Below are 16,419 nucleotides of genomic sequence, written 5' to 3' on the forward strand. Positions count from 1 at the left end.
TCTCACAATGATAACACTGGAGATAAACTAGTAGTCTTAATAATAATCGTTAACCTTCGTATTGAATAACCATTACTTCTACTACGTTAAAATCATTAGGTAAATATTTGGACCATAATAAAGTTCGTTTTTCACTTATCATTTAACCATGTGGCTGTCGTGTTTCTCTCTCACCTGAAATCTAATACATCTAACAGACGAAGAATTATGGTAAGCCAAACGACATTTTAGAGTTGGAAATGTGGTATCCCACAGTTAATGAAGGCCTGCATTGACATTCCGCTTTTTGGTAACCGAAAAGTCTCTTCCAAATGTTTTCTTTCTACAGGAACGCACAGACAACGGAACGCAGGAGGGAAATATGGTTTGGACACGGGAGTCCTTTCACATGCAAAATGAGGAATTGCTCTCTTTCTCTCAGTTCCAACACAGAAGTCTACATGCGGAACTTCTTCCATGGTCGCCTAATGTTCGCCTAATTCAACATTAGGACCATGCATGACCCGCGGTTCAACCACACGTTGGTGTAACACATGCGTGCAAATGGTCGATTATTGACACAGAGACACGAGAGGTCATTTGACTGTAGCCTTGTTGAACTGTGACAATTAGCCATGTTTGATGGTCAGAGACACATGCTGCTCAGGCATAGGGCCTATTCCAAATAGGTCAATGGAGAGCGTTAGGCTATTTGTGATCATGATGATTGTTAGAGCATTTGTTGGTAGGCTACAATGTACTAATATGGTAGAAGTTATATAGAATTGTCACAATATCTGATAATACATTATTGATATTTTGGCGTAGGCCTTCAATTAGAAGTTGTAAAAAGTAACCTTCTAATATTGCATTACCAAAACAATTTGGGCTGTTAATTAAGTAGGATGATACAATGATAATGATATACCTAATAATAGGCCTAATAATACTAATAATAAGAATAAGCATACATTGTAAATCAAAACAAATGTTAAAGAAAATAACCTATCTAGAATTATAATCGTAAACATCCAGCGAGATAACTACAACTGTATCTCTACAGTTTTAAGAAATGGTGTGGCTACTTTTTACAGCAACAACCCCATCATGCAGCCTGATAATGTTTTTCTTCACAGGGTTTGAGGTGGGATACATTCCCCTTTCCTCCTACAAAAATACGTCCACGGGACATAAATGACTTGCTGAAACTCTATATCGTCATAAAAGAGGGAATGGGGCAAAAACAAAGTTATGATACGAATTTTGATTATCATGAAAGGGATACTGGATATCCGTGTCAAATCAATTAGTGAAGGGGAAAATCCAAGTCAGAAACTCGCTCGATCAGTGAGCAAAATGCATCGAAAAATAAAGACCAAAATGCCTGTGTAGAAAAGAAAACGCAGTCGCGTTCAGTGTGCTCAGAACCAAAATAACCTTAGGATGTATCAGAGAGCAAAATAAGGACGAGCAGGCCTTATCTCTGTCACTTATAGGCCGGGAGTAAAGAAGATCATTAGAATACGGGATTTGGTCTGGTTCTGGTTTAAACATTCTGTAATTTTCGATAGGTCCACATCTCATGGTATTTTGATTAATTTATTTCTTGACGAGTTGTTCTTTTAATTATGAATGCTGACTCGTTTGTGGACATCATGGCCAATTGTAGCCTAATATAAATATTATATTGTTCAAAGGTCTAGTGCAATTTTACCCTTTTATAGCAACATTAAATCAGTATAAATCAGAAAGATGTCGCTATTGGAGGTTTGGAGTTTTTCTTTTTGATGACCCCTCTAAGTCAGTATTTACAATGTGGGAACCTTGTCATTCCCACATTACGATGACAGATGACAACTGAATGCCCTGCGTTTACAGTGGGCACTTGTTGCTGTGATTGCTTTACAAACTGTTTTCAGGTCATTCAAATAACTAGGGAATGGTTGTAAAGCCATTTCCCATTTACTTTGAGTGTAAAACCGATTAATTAGCCCACAGAGACATGTTTGCCACTGTGACAGGGGACGTAATTCCCACAGGAAATAATAACATTATCTTATCTACACCAACTCGCAGCCTATTGTTGTGTATACTGTCCTCGAGATATGAGAATATATTAAAACGATAGCATATAGACCTACCAGCATAGTCCAGTCAGAACGTTAGCTATATATGCAGACGTGGGATCTTTTCAAAAAGATTGCAAACAAAGAATAGTTTCTAAGGATTAAATAGTATTATGGTTACACCGTATTTGAACCATTTGGTCATTTGTCAATTAGTTGCCCATATAGCCTGTAAGCTTATTCAACAATGGCTAATTTATCTCTGGTGTTTGAAATGGTCAATTACATGCAATCTGAGGCCCTACAACCGAAGCTCAAACTGGGGATATTTTGCATCAGTGAGCCTACAGTGCCTTCAGAAAGTATTCATACCCCTTGACTTATTCCACATTTTGTTGTGCTGAATTCAAAAATGGATTAAATGTATGCTTTTCTCACCTGTCGACACACAATACCACATAATGACAAAGCGACAACATGTTTTTAGAAGTTTTAACACATTTTATAAAATACATAAATATCTATTCACACCCCTAAATCAATACATGTTAGAATCACCTTAGGGTCTTTCTGGGTGTCTCTAGGTACTTTGAACATCAGGATTGTACAATATTTGCACACATTCTTTTTTAAATTCTTCAAGCTCTGTCAAGTTGGTTGTTGATCATCGCTAGACAGCCATTTTCATGTCTTGCCATATACTTTAAAGACGATTTAAGCCCCAACTTTAACTAGGCCACTCAGGAACATTCAATGTCATCTTGGTAAGCAACTACAGTGTAGATTTGGCCTTGTCTTTTATATTATTGTGGTGCTGAAAGGGGAATTAATCTCCCAGTGTCTAGTGGAAAGCAGACTGAACCAGGTTTTCCTCTAGGATTTTTACTGTGCTTAGCTCAATTCCATTCATTTTTTATCCTGAAAAACTCCCCAGTTCTTAACGATTACAAGCATACCCATAACATGATAAAGCCACTACTATGCTTGAATATTTGGAGAGTGGTACTCAGTAATGTGTTGTATTGGATTCGACCGAAACATAACACTTTGTATTCAGGACAAAAAGTTAATTGATTTGCCACATTTTTTGCAGTATTACTTTAGAACAAGATGCATGTTTTTAATAGTTTTAGTCTATACAGGCTTCCTTCTTTTCACTCTGTCAATTAGGTTAGTATTGTGGAGTAACTACTTTCTGAAGGCACTGTATGTGGGACTAAGTGAGTGGGAGAAAGAGAAGAAGAGAGGGAGATGGGTAGAGGGGCATTTGTTAACCCAGAGCCCTCAGGCCATGCAGCAGGATGACTAAGGATGATGACTGGGGACAGTGGTGAGTTTGTAGTTTATTGTCCCTATGGTGAACTCATATGGCTACCTACATCCCCCATTCATAGCCCTCCATCCCTACCCCCAGGCTACTGTGTGAGCCCCTTGGTCCTCCTCCTGTACCCTAAACTAAACCATAAGCCCTCAGGTGACCTTTAGCCCAGTAGGAGCCTGAGTCATTCTCTCTCTGATGTTGGCACCTTGATGTCAAATGTCATTGTTAACTGGTTAACTTTGGATTAGTGACACTACTGTAATACTGAATCACATTCTGTAGGCCAATCACGTGCTGTATGTCCATTTTATTCAGCAAATGGGTTAGTGTGTGTGTGTGTGCATGTGTGCGCGTGTGTGTGTGTGTGTGCGTTTGTGTGTGCGTTTGTGTGTGTATAAGGTCAGCTCTAGCCTTTTGGGGACCCTAAGCGAGATTTGGTTGGGGGGCCCACCAAGCTGGTAAAACAGTACTGTGGTCCCTCTCTTGATTGTGGAAGGAAAAATCAAAGTTATAAGTTATAACAAGTTTTATGCAATTCTACTCATGTTGTCATGGGACAAAGATACATTTTTGTAGTTTTAAAGCTAACTCATTATTTTGGGCTCCTGAGTGGCACAGTGTTCTAAGGCACTGCATCTCAGTACAAAGAGGTGTCACAACAGTCCCTGTTTCAAATCCAGGCTGTATGACATCCGGCTGTGATTGGGCGGCGCACAATTGGCCCAGCATTGGCCGGGTTAGGCCGTCATTATAAATAAAAATTTGTTTTTAACTGACTTGCCTAGTTAAATAAAGATTTTAAAAAAAATACAAATATCAATTTTGCCATGGGGTGGAGAGATTTGGCAGTTTTAAAGCAAATTCTGTGAAATTCTACACATTTTGCCATGACTTATGCCCTGTTAATGATATCTGAGTGAGAGTGACTAACAAAATCAATGGGGCCCCCCTGGAGGTCAGGGCCCCCGGGCACGTGCCCTGCATGTCCAGTCAGTATTCGGCCAATGTTACTACAAGTTTAGATAATGGGCTAGACTAAATTACCAATCTAAAAATTGTTAGCTGGGTGACTGTCAGTGACTGACAAAACAAGAGAAAAACTGCTGAAACACAACCAAAATCTACTATTCTCACTCTCAACAGTAAGTTGAGTCTCCGACTGAGTTCCTTTGGGTCTGGAGCCACCGGTCACTAAGCGACTACTTACGACACTTATTCCTGGAGCCGGCCCTGTGTGTGCCTGTGTTTTCTTCTTTTGTGGGTGCACATGTGTGTACAAAAAATACTTATGTGTTGTAGTGCAAATGGAAATGCCCCACCATTTAACCAGTTCTGCCTCTCATTGACCTGTAACCTAATACCTTTCACCATTGTGGGAGTAGATTTCCTCCCATCAACACTGAACCCCATATCTCTCTCTGATCTGATTGTGAATAATGTCATTATTACACCTCTCCATCTAGGGATCTCCATGGAAAACAATATTGACTTTGACAGGGAATGTATTTCCCAACATGAGAATGACAAATGGGATATCAAGTAAACGATGTGGGTAGCCTACAATATTTGCTTGATGATGTGGAAAACCCTGCATTCACAGGAGGTTGGTGGCACCTTAATTGGGGAGAACGGACTCGTGGTAATATCTGGAACGGAATGGGTGGAATGGCATCAAATACATCTCAAACATGCCATTCCATTAACTCCGTTCCAGCCATTATTATAAGCCGTCCTCCCCTTAGCAGCTGCACTGCCTGCATTGGTCTCTTTAGAAGACCAGAACATGGGGCCTCCTGTGTGGTGAAGTGGTCTAAGGCACTGCATCGCAGTGTTAGCTGTGCCACTAGAGATTCGGGGATCGAGTCCATGCTCTGTCACAGCTGAACGGGAGACCCATGAGGTGGTGCACAACTGGCCCAACGTCGTCCAGGTTTAGGGGAGGGTTTTCCTGGCAGTGATGTCCTTGTCCCATCGTGCACCATTGACTCCTGTGGTGGGCTGCTGACACAGTTGCCAGGTGTTTCCTCTGACACATTGGTGTAGCCAGGTTAAGTGTGTCATTGTGTCAAGAAGCAGTGCAGCTTGGTTGACCTTTGCCTCTCCTGAGTCTGTACGGGAGTTGCAGCGCTGAGACAAGACTGTAACTACAGCACCAATTGGATACCATGAAATTGTTTTTTTTATTTTTTATTATGTTAAAAAAAGAAGACCAGAACATAAAACAATGCATTCTGTCAGTGTGAAGGCTATAGCCTATAGTAGTGTTCCCTTTGACCCAAGACTGTGATAAGCACATTGGTATTCATGCAGCATCACTGAGCTGGACAGGATTCAGTAGTTTTATTTTCGAATGTTGTAAATGTATGAGCCACCGGAGGGTGCCAGTGGTAAGCCTAATTCTTATGTGAGCCTGAGATTGAGGGTGACAATGTAGACATACCAATCAATGTGAACTACAAATACACATTCCCTTATTCAATAATGCCAGATCAGAAAGGAGGGAACGGACTTGCAAGCCATGACTCAAGGATCACTTTTATTAAAACGATAACACTTGAGCTCTGACGGAATCAGTGTCATCTGAATGGCTAAATGTACTCTTAAATCTCCAGCCGGTACAGCCAGGGACTGGCTACCCCCCTGGAGCCTGGTTCCTATCTAGATTACTTCCTAGGTTCCTACCATCTAGGGAGTTTTTCCTAGCCACTGTGCATCTGCATTGCTTGCTCTTTGGGGTTTTAGGATGGATTTCTGTAAAGTACTTTGTGACTACTGCTGATGTAAAAAAAAAAAAGGAAAAAAAAGGGCATTATAAAATACATGATTGATTGATTGATTGATTGGTTGATTGAAGGGCTACATTCCAGGGTTCGGCTGACTGAGAAACTGCTCTAAAACCTTTCTGTCATCAAGTAGTACATAACAGTCAGGACAGAGGAAACATTATTCTTTGGTTAATGTAAATATGGGTGACACATTTGCGTTTAGACAGGCAACCCAATTCTGATATTTGTTTCACTAATTGGACATTTGACCACTCAGGTCAGCTTTGAAAAAGAGCTGACGTGAAAAATCTGATGTGATTGATCAAAAGACGAATTAGCGGAAAACATATCAGAATTGGGCTGCCTGTGTAAACACAGTCAGAACACACAATCTGAATATGAGTCATGATGACCTAGCCTACATTCATAGTGATAGGACAGGCCCACCAGAGGCGGAACACAATACCTGCATTTACACAGGCAGCCCAGTTCTGATCTTTTGCCCAATTATTGGCAAAATATCTGATATGATTGGTCAAAAAGCCAATAATTGGGCAAAAGATCAGAATTTGGCTGCCTGTGTAAACGTAGCTAATGTGATGCAATACTAAATAGGGCAGACATACAACATATTATTTAATTGGTCCAATTATGAAGTGGAATCACTACCCTGTGAATCAGGCTACCCAAAGGAGTGTATAACACACCTAAGCATATATAATAGGCTATAGCCTACACTTAAACTGACCCGTCAATACATTAATACATTGAAGTGATTACATTTGAAAGGTAATCTCATAAAACATTTAAATGTCTCCGGTTGGCATTGGACGAGGAAGAATGTCCGGGTTCCGGGTCAGGTCTGTATCTCAGCCAGCACACCAACCACGTGATAACAACAGAGAACATGGTCATGGTGCTGGCAACACTGGTGCTTTCCACCCAACGTGGTGCTGAAATATGTAACACAGTGGTGCGCAGCCTGATCACAATAAAGAAACGGAGACTCTTGACTATTTCTAAAACGAAGAATAGCACCATTGTTTTGGTTTGAGCAAATAAACTAGGCCATCCAAATATTCACCTGGCAGGAGGATAGAATAGGTGTTATGCAAGGGTTATTTCGTTTAAGCATGCTACAGATCTAAACGGGTTTATTAAACCTGCATAATCTGATATAGCCTAATCTGGCACTATTTCCAGGTTGTGCCAGTGCCCCAGTTGAGCCCCAGATCCAAACAGCTCTACCGGGGAAACGACTCTAGTCTAGATTCTGGTTCATGCCAAATTGAAGCAGTGGGAGAACCGTGAATGAATGCAGTTCTGTCCTATCCGCTGTGTGAGAGAGAGAGAGTTCCAGGGGCCGCTTCCTCTTTACCGCGACGGAATTACCACGTCAAATTACCCTCACGTCGTAGACCTATTATCGTATTCTAGCACTATTCTGGTATTTGATGCTGTCAAAACCACGCAGAATGGCGGGAATGGAGCTCCCTGCGTCTGTGTAAACCCGAGGGAGAGGCGTTGGAAATCATCTGGTCACATCATACATTATTTTGAGCAGCCTAGGCTTTAAAGCATGTAGGCGAAACATGCCCTCTCTGTCGCCACCGGAGTACCGGATACACAACCTCCCCAACAACATTACAGCCACCGACGCTTATCCGTTCTACATCCAGGATGACAGTCTCCCGCAAGACAGCCTGCCACCGTATCCTCCTCCTCTGCACCCAGCGCTCACGGCGGCGTACCACCGGGAGGAGGCGAACGCACGAACCATACGAAATAGCCGGAATGTAGCTGTGTCTAGAGGTAAGGCCGCTTCCGCGGAGTCGTATGACAGTGCAGTTTACGAGAGCTGTCAGAACTGTAGGCGCATCGCACTGACCACAGGCTGTGTGAGCGCCATTTCCGCCTTCGTCTCGACGCTTGTGCTGCTGTTTCTGGGACTCATATTCTTACAGCAACCCCACATCTCCAGTCGGCCCTGTCTGTGTTGCTAATCAGCACAATGCGATAACACCTGTGATGTGTAATGAGGAGCAACCAGATGCTGCACTTGACATCTTTATGGAATTGCTTATTCCGTTTACTAATAATGCACCCATTAAGAAATTTACTTTAAAAACTGTTAAATCTGCGTGGATTGATGATGAATAGAAAAATTTGATGATTGAGAGGGATGAGGCAAAAGGAATGGCAAATAAGTCTGGCTGCAAGGCCAAGTGGTAAACATACAGTAAATTGAGAAATCATGTGACTTAACTGAACCAAAATAAGAAACTATGAAACAAAGATTAATTATAGAAAGAATGATAGTGAAAAGCCTTGGAGCACCTTAAATGAAAATTTTCGTTGAATCAGATGGCTCATTCATCTCAAAACCCATTAATATTGCCAAATACATAAATTGTTTTTTCATTGGCAAAATTAGCAAACATAGGCATGACATGCCAACAACAAATTCTGAACGTACAAATCCCTGCATAACTGATCAAATTATGATAGACCAACATTAGAATTTTGAATTCTGTAAAGTGAGTGTGGAAGAGGTGAAAAAAGTATTGTTGTCTATCAACAATGACAAGCCACCTTGTCATGGAAAATTGCAGAGGATGAGAGCGGACGATATTGCCATCTCTTCCATATAAGCCTACAGGAATGTGTGTGCCCTCATGTCTGGAGGGATGCAAAAGTTATTCTGCTACCCAAGAATAGCAAAGCACCCTTTACTGGCTTAAACAGCCTACCAATTAACCTGTTACCAAAAAAAAATGGTGTTTGACCAGATACAATGCTATTTCACAATAAAAAGATTTTCAGCATGTTTATAGGGAAGGGCATTCAACATTTACGGCATTGACACAAATAACTGATGATTGGCTGAGAGAAATTGATAATGCAAAGATTGTGGGAGCTGTTTTGTTAGACTTCAGTGCATCTCTTGACATTATTGATCATAATCTGCTGCTGGAAAAACGTGTGTGTGATGGCTTTACATCTACTGCTATATTGTGGATTGACAGAACATAGTTCTTTAAGTTAATGGAATCCTCTCCAAACATAATCCAGGTAGAGTCAGGCATTCCCCATTCCCCTTACTTTTTAAAATATTTACTAATGACCTGCCATTGGCTCTGAGTAAAGCCTATGTGTCTATGTATGCTGATGACTCAACACTATACACGTCAGCTAGACCAGCAAGTGAAATCACTGCAACACTTAACCTCTCTAGGGTACGTGGGACGGTAGCGTCCCACCTGTCAACAGCCAGTGAAACTGCAAGGCTTCAAATTCAAAACAACAGAAATCCCATAATTAAAATTCCTCAAACATACATGTATTTTACACCATTTTAAAGATACACTTGTTGTAAATCCAGCCACAGTATCTGATTTCAAAAAGGCTTTACGACGAAAGCAAACCAAATGATTATGTTAGGTCAGAGCCAAGTCACAGAAAAACACAGCCATTTTTCCAGCCAAAGAGAGGAGTCACAAAAAGCAGAAATATAGATCAAATTAATCACTAACCTTTGATGATCTTCATCAGATGACACCCATAGGACTTCATGTTACACAATATATGTATGTTTTGTTCGGAAAAGTTTATATTTATATCCAAATATCGGAGTTTACATTGGCGCGTTATGTTCAGTAGTTCCAAAACATCCGGTGATTTTGCAAAGATTTATTTACAGAAATACTCATAATAAAATTGATAAAAGATACAACTATTATACATGGAATTTTAGACCCCCTTCTCCTTAATGCAACCGCTGTGTCAGATTTAAAAAAAACTTTACAGAAAAAGCACACCATGCAATAATCTGAATAGGGCGCTCAGACGACAAAATCAAGCCATACAGATATCCGCCATGTTGGAGTCAACAGAAGTCAGAAATAGCATTATAAATATTCACTTACCTTTGATGATCTTCATCAGAATCCACTCCCAGGAATCCCAATTCCAACAATAAATGTTTGTTTTGTTCGATAATGTCCATCATTTATGTTCAAATTCCTCCTTGTTGTTAGCACATTCAGCCCAGTAATCCAACTTCATGACGCACGAGCAGACGAAAAGTCCAAAAGTTCCGTTACAGTGGGCATGCTTTTCATCCAAAATTCCCAATGCTGCCCCCTACCCTAGAGAAGTTAAGAGCTGCAGTCAGTTTCAGAATGGGTGGCAAGAAATAAGTTAGTGCTAAATATTTCAAAAACTAAATGCATTGTATTTGGGACAAATCATTCACTAAACCATAAACCCAAACGTAATCTTTTTATGAATAAATTGGAATTTGACCAAGTTAAGGACACTAAACTGCTTGCAGTGACCCTGGAGTGTAAACTGTCATGGCGAAAACATATTGATGCAACAGTAGCTAAGATTGGGAGAGGTCTGTCCATAATAAAGCACTGCTCTCTCTTCTTGACAACACTATCAATAAGGCAGGTGCTACAGGCCCTAGTTTTGTCACACCTGGACGACTGTCCAATCCTGTGGTCAGATGCCACAAAGAGTGACTTAGGCAAATTACAATTGGCCCAGAACAGGGCAGCTCGCCTGGTCCTTAAATGTACATGGAGAGCTAACATTAATAATATGCATGTCAATCTCTCCTTGCTCAAAGTAGAGGAGAGATTGACTTCAACACTACTTGTATTTGTGAGAAGCATGTTGAATGCACCAAGCTATATGTTTAAACTACTGGCACACAGCTCAGACACCCATGCATACCCCACAAGACATGCCATCAGAGGTTGCTTCACAGTTCCCAAGTCCAGAACAGAATATGGGAGGTGCACAGTACTACATAGAGCCATGACTACGTAATGCAGTGTATCTTTGGAGAGGGAATCCCAGGCAAGGCCGTTGACAGACGGCGCGGTGACGTCAGAGACTACCCAGAACAGGTTACCCTAACTCCACACTCGAGTGCATCTTCTCTTGATGCAGATTTGGATTAGTTATGATTCCCATGGGAGTAGATTATTTAGAATGCAATCGAGGGAGAAGAGGATACCCTCAATGGCCTAACAGGGATCAGCAGCAACGCTGACATGGAAGACGTGTCAGAGGGGAAAGAAGAACAGAGGAGCAAGGCCCCTATTGGACAGGCAGTCAGAATGCTTGAGTGTGATCAACCGTTCTTCACGTCCCATCACCACTTGAGTTGGCCTTGAGTAAGGGTTTATCTTTTGTCCCCACTTTATCGTGTAATTACTTTGACACCACAACAGAGTTTCAGAAATTATTTTGTACATTGAGACTTAGGGAGACTTAAGTGTCCAAATGTGGATGTGTCAACTATGTCACACCCTGATTTGTCTCACCTGTCCTTGTGCTTGTCTCCACCCCCTCCAGGTGTTAAACATCTCCCCCATTATCCCCTGGGTATTTAAACCTGTGTTTTCTGTCTGTCTTCGCCAGTTCGTCTTGTATGTTCCAAGTCAACCAGCGTGATTTTTCTCGTGCTCCTGCCTTTTCTATTCTCTTTTGTTAGTCCTCACGGTTTTGACCCTTGCCTGTTTTCTGGACTCTGTACCCGCCTGCCTGACCATTCTGCCTGCCCTGACCTCGAGCCTGCCTGCCACTCTGTACCTCCTGGACTCTGAACTGGTTTTGACCTTTTGCCTCTCCACGACCGTTCTCTTGCCTTCCTCTTTTGGATTATTAATACATATCAAAGACTCAAACCATCTGCCTCCCGTGTCTGCATCTGGGTCTCGCCTTGTGCCCTTATAAACTATGGGTGAGACAAGTGTGCAGACTATGGGTGACACAACAGAGAATGACATTTCCCACAGAACAAATAACCCTTATCAAGCCAAATCCACCTTTTGTCCACCCAGATACAGAAATCCCTCCCTAAAAACATACTGCAGATTGGTGTAAAAATATGTATTTTGAATGAGAAACAAGAATACAGATTCTACAATATTCTCCCTAAAGAACAGAGGCAAGCACTGGATGTTTTAAAAAACTGATTCCACTTTGATAGTGCATAATGCTGATAAGGGCGGAGCTGTGGTGTTGTTAAACCATGATGACTATGTGAATGAGATCGGGGGACAATTGAACGACACCAATTTCTATCAAACATTGTCACGTGAACCCACACCACTGTTCAAAAATGAGATTCACTGCAAGCTAAAGTCTCTTGAGGAAAGTGGAGACACTATGCAAAAATATTATGAGTTCATGAAAGAATCTATCCAATCAGGAGCGTTATTCATGCCTTACCAAGAATCCACAAACAACTGGATAAGCCACCAGGGAGGCCTATTGTGGCCTCCATTGGCTGAAAATATTTCTGCTTTTATATATTTATTTCTAAAACTCAGTGTGGTGTCCCTCCCTGCATATGTACACGATTCTATGGACATGATTAACACCCTCAAGACAATGCACTATATCAATGGAGAGATGCTTATGGCTTGCTTTGATGTTGAATCCCTGTATACTAATATCCTCCATCAGGGAGGCCTAGAAGCCATGGCACACTGTCTTAGTCAACAACCCACTGGTACACTGTCTTAGTCAACAACCCACTGGCACACTGTCTTAGTCAACGACCCACTGGCACAATGTCTTAGTCAACGACCCACTGGCACAATGTCTTAGTCAACGACCCACTGGCACACTGTCTTAGTCAACGACCCACTGGCACAATGTCTTAGTCAACGACCCACTGGCACACTGTCTTAGTCAACGACCCACTGGCACACTGTCTTAGTCAACGACCCACTGGCACACTGTCTTAGTCAACTACCCACTGGCACACTGTCTTAGTCAACTACCCACTGGCACACTGTCTTAGTCAACGACCCACTTGCACACTCCCTAGCACTATGTATTGAACTTGCTGAGATTGTTCTGACTAAGATCTTTTTCATCTTTTCCATTATTGCGCCATATCAGACTCTAGAAACGCGTCATTGATGACGTATTCATTCTATTCCAGGGCACAGCAGGGGAACTGAAGACTAATTGATCAGAAATCAAATATCTGAAAAGTTATATTAGGAAAATTATAACTTTGTAATCTGAATATTTTCCTTGGTGCCCCGACTTCCTAGTTAATTACATTTGCCTGATTAGTTCATCACGAAATGCTAATTAAATGCTAATTACAGAGAATCTTTGATAAAAAACGAAGTCTTCAGTTACACGACAATCAGGACCCTTGACCAGAGAAACCCTGTGGCTACGCATTTCATGGAGGCTCATCACAACATTAGCTCTTTGAGATATATTGGCATCGAACATGTTAAGACTCCTAGGAGGGGGGAGATACTGATCATCTAGTATTCAGAAGAGAATTGTATTGGATTCACCATTTGTGTACCATGTCTCCTAGAGGTCTGAACCAAGAGTTTGATATCAGACCATTTCTTACATGAATATGTCACTTTGATTGGTCTTGCCTTCCAGGTTACCCACTTTTTGTAAATATATATTATTTTCTGGAACTACTACATGTACCTATCTCATTGTTATTAAATTATTAGAGATACACAAATTGTTTTTGCATCCACCATGTGTCATGTCCGCAATGGCCATGTGAGGTGAAATGTGTATATTTTGGGATGTCACCACTCAGTTTGTTTGTCCGGAAGAGGATCGGTTGCGGATCGAAACGTTGTCAATAAATCGGTGAATTGGGAGCTTTAAAACGGTGCATGCCTTCTTGTTATATACTAGTGTTCTTAATTAGTCTAGCACCTATGTTTTTAAGGATGTGCGTATGACCACAAACTTAACATACGCACTACAACACACATATACACATGGATTTTGTGTTGTAGATACAGTGCCTTTGGAAATTATTCAGAACCCTTCACTTTTTTCCTCATCAATCTACACTCAATAAATACCCCATAATGACAAATAAATAAATGACAAATGAATAAATTGTAGAATAATAGTGAACACATCCAAACTATGAAATAACACATATGGAATCATGTAGTAACCGAAAACTGTTAAACAAATCAAAATATATTTTAGATTTTAGATTCTTCAAAGCCTTGATGATAGCTTTGCACACTCTTGACATTCTCTCAACCAGCTTAACCTGGAATGCTTTTCCAACAGTCTTGAAGGAGTTCCCACATATGCTGAGCACTTGTTGACTGCTTTTCCTTCACTTTGTGGTCCAACACATCCCAAACCATCTCAAATGAGTTGAGGTCGGGTGATTGTGGACGCCAGGTCATCTAATGAAGCACTCCATCACTCTCCTTTTTGGTCAAATAGCCCTTACACAGCCTGGAGGTGTGTTTTGGGTCATTGTCCTGTTGAAAAACAAATGATAGTCAAACTAAGAGCATACCAGATGGGATGGCGTATCACTGCAGAATGCTGTGGTAGCCATGCTGGTTAAGTGTGCTTTGAATTCTAAATAAATCACAGAGAGTTTTACCAGCAAAGCTACCCCACACCATCACACCACACATGCAGAGATTATCCATTCACCTACTCTGCGTCTCACAAAGACATGGTGGTTGGAACCAAAAATCTCAAATTTGTACTCATCAGACCAAAGGGGAGATTTCCACTGGTCTAATGTCCATTGCTCGTGTTTCTTGGCCCAAGCAAGTCTCTTCTTCTTATTGGTGTCTTTAGTAGTGGTTTCTTTGCAGCAAATCGACCATGAATTCTATCAGGTATGAAGGTAAGACCCAGATGCAGAGAAGGTCGAATTAACAATGGTTTAATAATTCAACAGGGGCAGGCAATAGACAGGTCAAGGCAGGTAGGGGTCAGTAAACCAGAGGTGGGGGCGAAGGTAGCGGTCAGCAGGCAGGCTCAGGCTCATAGTCAGGGGCATGCAGAGTGGTCTGGCAGGCTCAGAGTCAGGACAGGCGAGGGTCAGAACCAGGAGGGCGAGAAAAAGAGAGATGATGGGACCAGAGATGCTGCCGCGTTCTGTCTCCTAGAGATTAATGTACTTTGGTGCGAAAGTGCAAATCAATCTCAGAACAACAGCAAAGGCCCTTGTGAAGTTGATGGAGGAAACAGGTACAAAAGTATCTATATCCACAGTAAAACGAGTCCTATATCGACATAACCTGAAAGGCCGCTCAGCAAGGAAGAAGCCACTGCTCCAAAACCGCCATAAAAAAAGCCAGACTACGGTTTGCAACTGCACATGATGAAACAAAAACAGAACTGTTTGGCCATAATGACTATTGTTATATTTGGAGGGAAAAAGGGGAGGCTTGCAAGCTGAAGAACACCATCCCAACCCTTGAAGCACGTGGGTGGCAGCATCATGTTGTGGGGGTGCTTTGTTGCAGGAGGGACTGGTGCACTTCACAAAATATATGGCATCATGAGGGAGGAAAAGTATGTGGATATATTGAAGCAAATCAATTCCACTCCTTCATTAATACAAGAAGTGAACATTTGAAATTCACCCTCACCTTTGATGCGGATGACATTTTAATTAAGAGGGAGGGGGGTTGATTTTAGCATGGATCTATACAGGAAGCCGATGGACAGGAACTCTGTTACGAGGCGACAGCTTCCACCCTACACCCCTAAAAAAGAGCCTCTCCGTTAGCCAATACAGTCGCATACGCAGGATTTGTAGTACACAGTGTGACTGACAAGCAAGCCAACTATATGGATGAGCGTTTCAGACAGCGGGGTTACCTAGAGGAATGGTCACTTTAACCATATCTACATGTACATACTACCTTAATCAGCCTGACTAACCGGTGTCTGTATGTAGCCTCGCTACTTGGGTACAGCAAGCCCCATCCCCCTCTCCCTGTCTCCTACACACAGGCTGCTGTGGTTAGAGAGAGGTTGTATATTCCTGGAGGAGTTTATCTCCTCATGTCTCATAGAGACAGAGTGAATTTTCATAGAGAACAAAGGAATTTCTTCCACCTCACAGAACTTGAACAATATTTATGTTCTGGAGAAGGTATAAAAGATCGGTGAAGAATCCAGCTACGAACTGGTCCGTTTGGTACAATTTGGTGAAACTCATGGGAGACAATACGACCACATTACCATTACGCTGTTTATATAATAGCCTCAGATATGAGGTTTATATCTATTTGTTGTATAAGATGAATGAGTGAGGATGATACTGTTTGTAAAATTGTGTAATGTGATTTTGGACTGTTTAACGAAGGAAACTCCAATTCCCTTTTGAGTTTAACTAAATCAGAGGACTGCCCATGAGCCCAGTTAGGGTCTGGCATCCTGGGACAGGCCCTTTTTTGCAACTCCTGAATAAAACCCCCACTTTGAGAATTTCTCAACAGAC

Source organism: Oncorhynchus mykiss, chromosome 8, assembly GCF_013265735.2.
Source record: "Oncorhynchus mykiss isolate Arlee chromosome 8, USDA_OmykA_1.1, whole genome shotgun sequence".
Taxonomy (NCBI): Eukaryota; Metazoa; Chordata; class Actinopteri; order Salmoniformes; family Salmonidae; genus Oncorhynchus; species Oncorhynchus mykiss.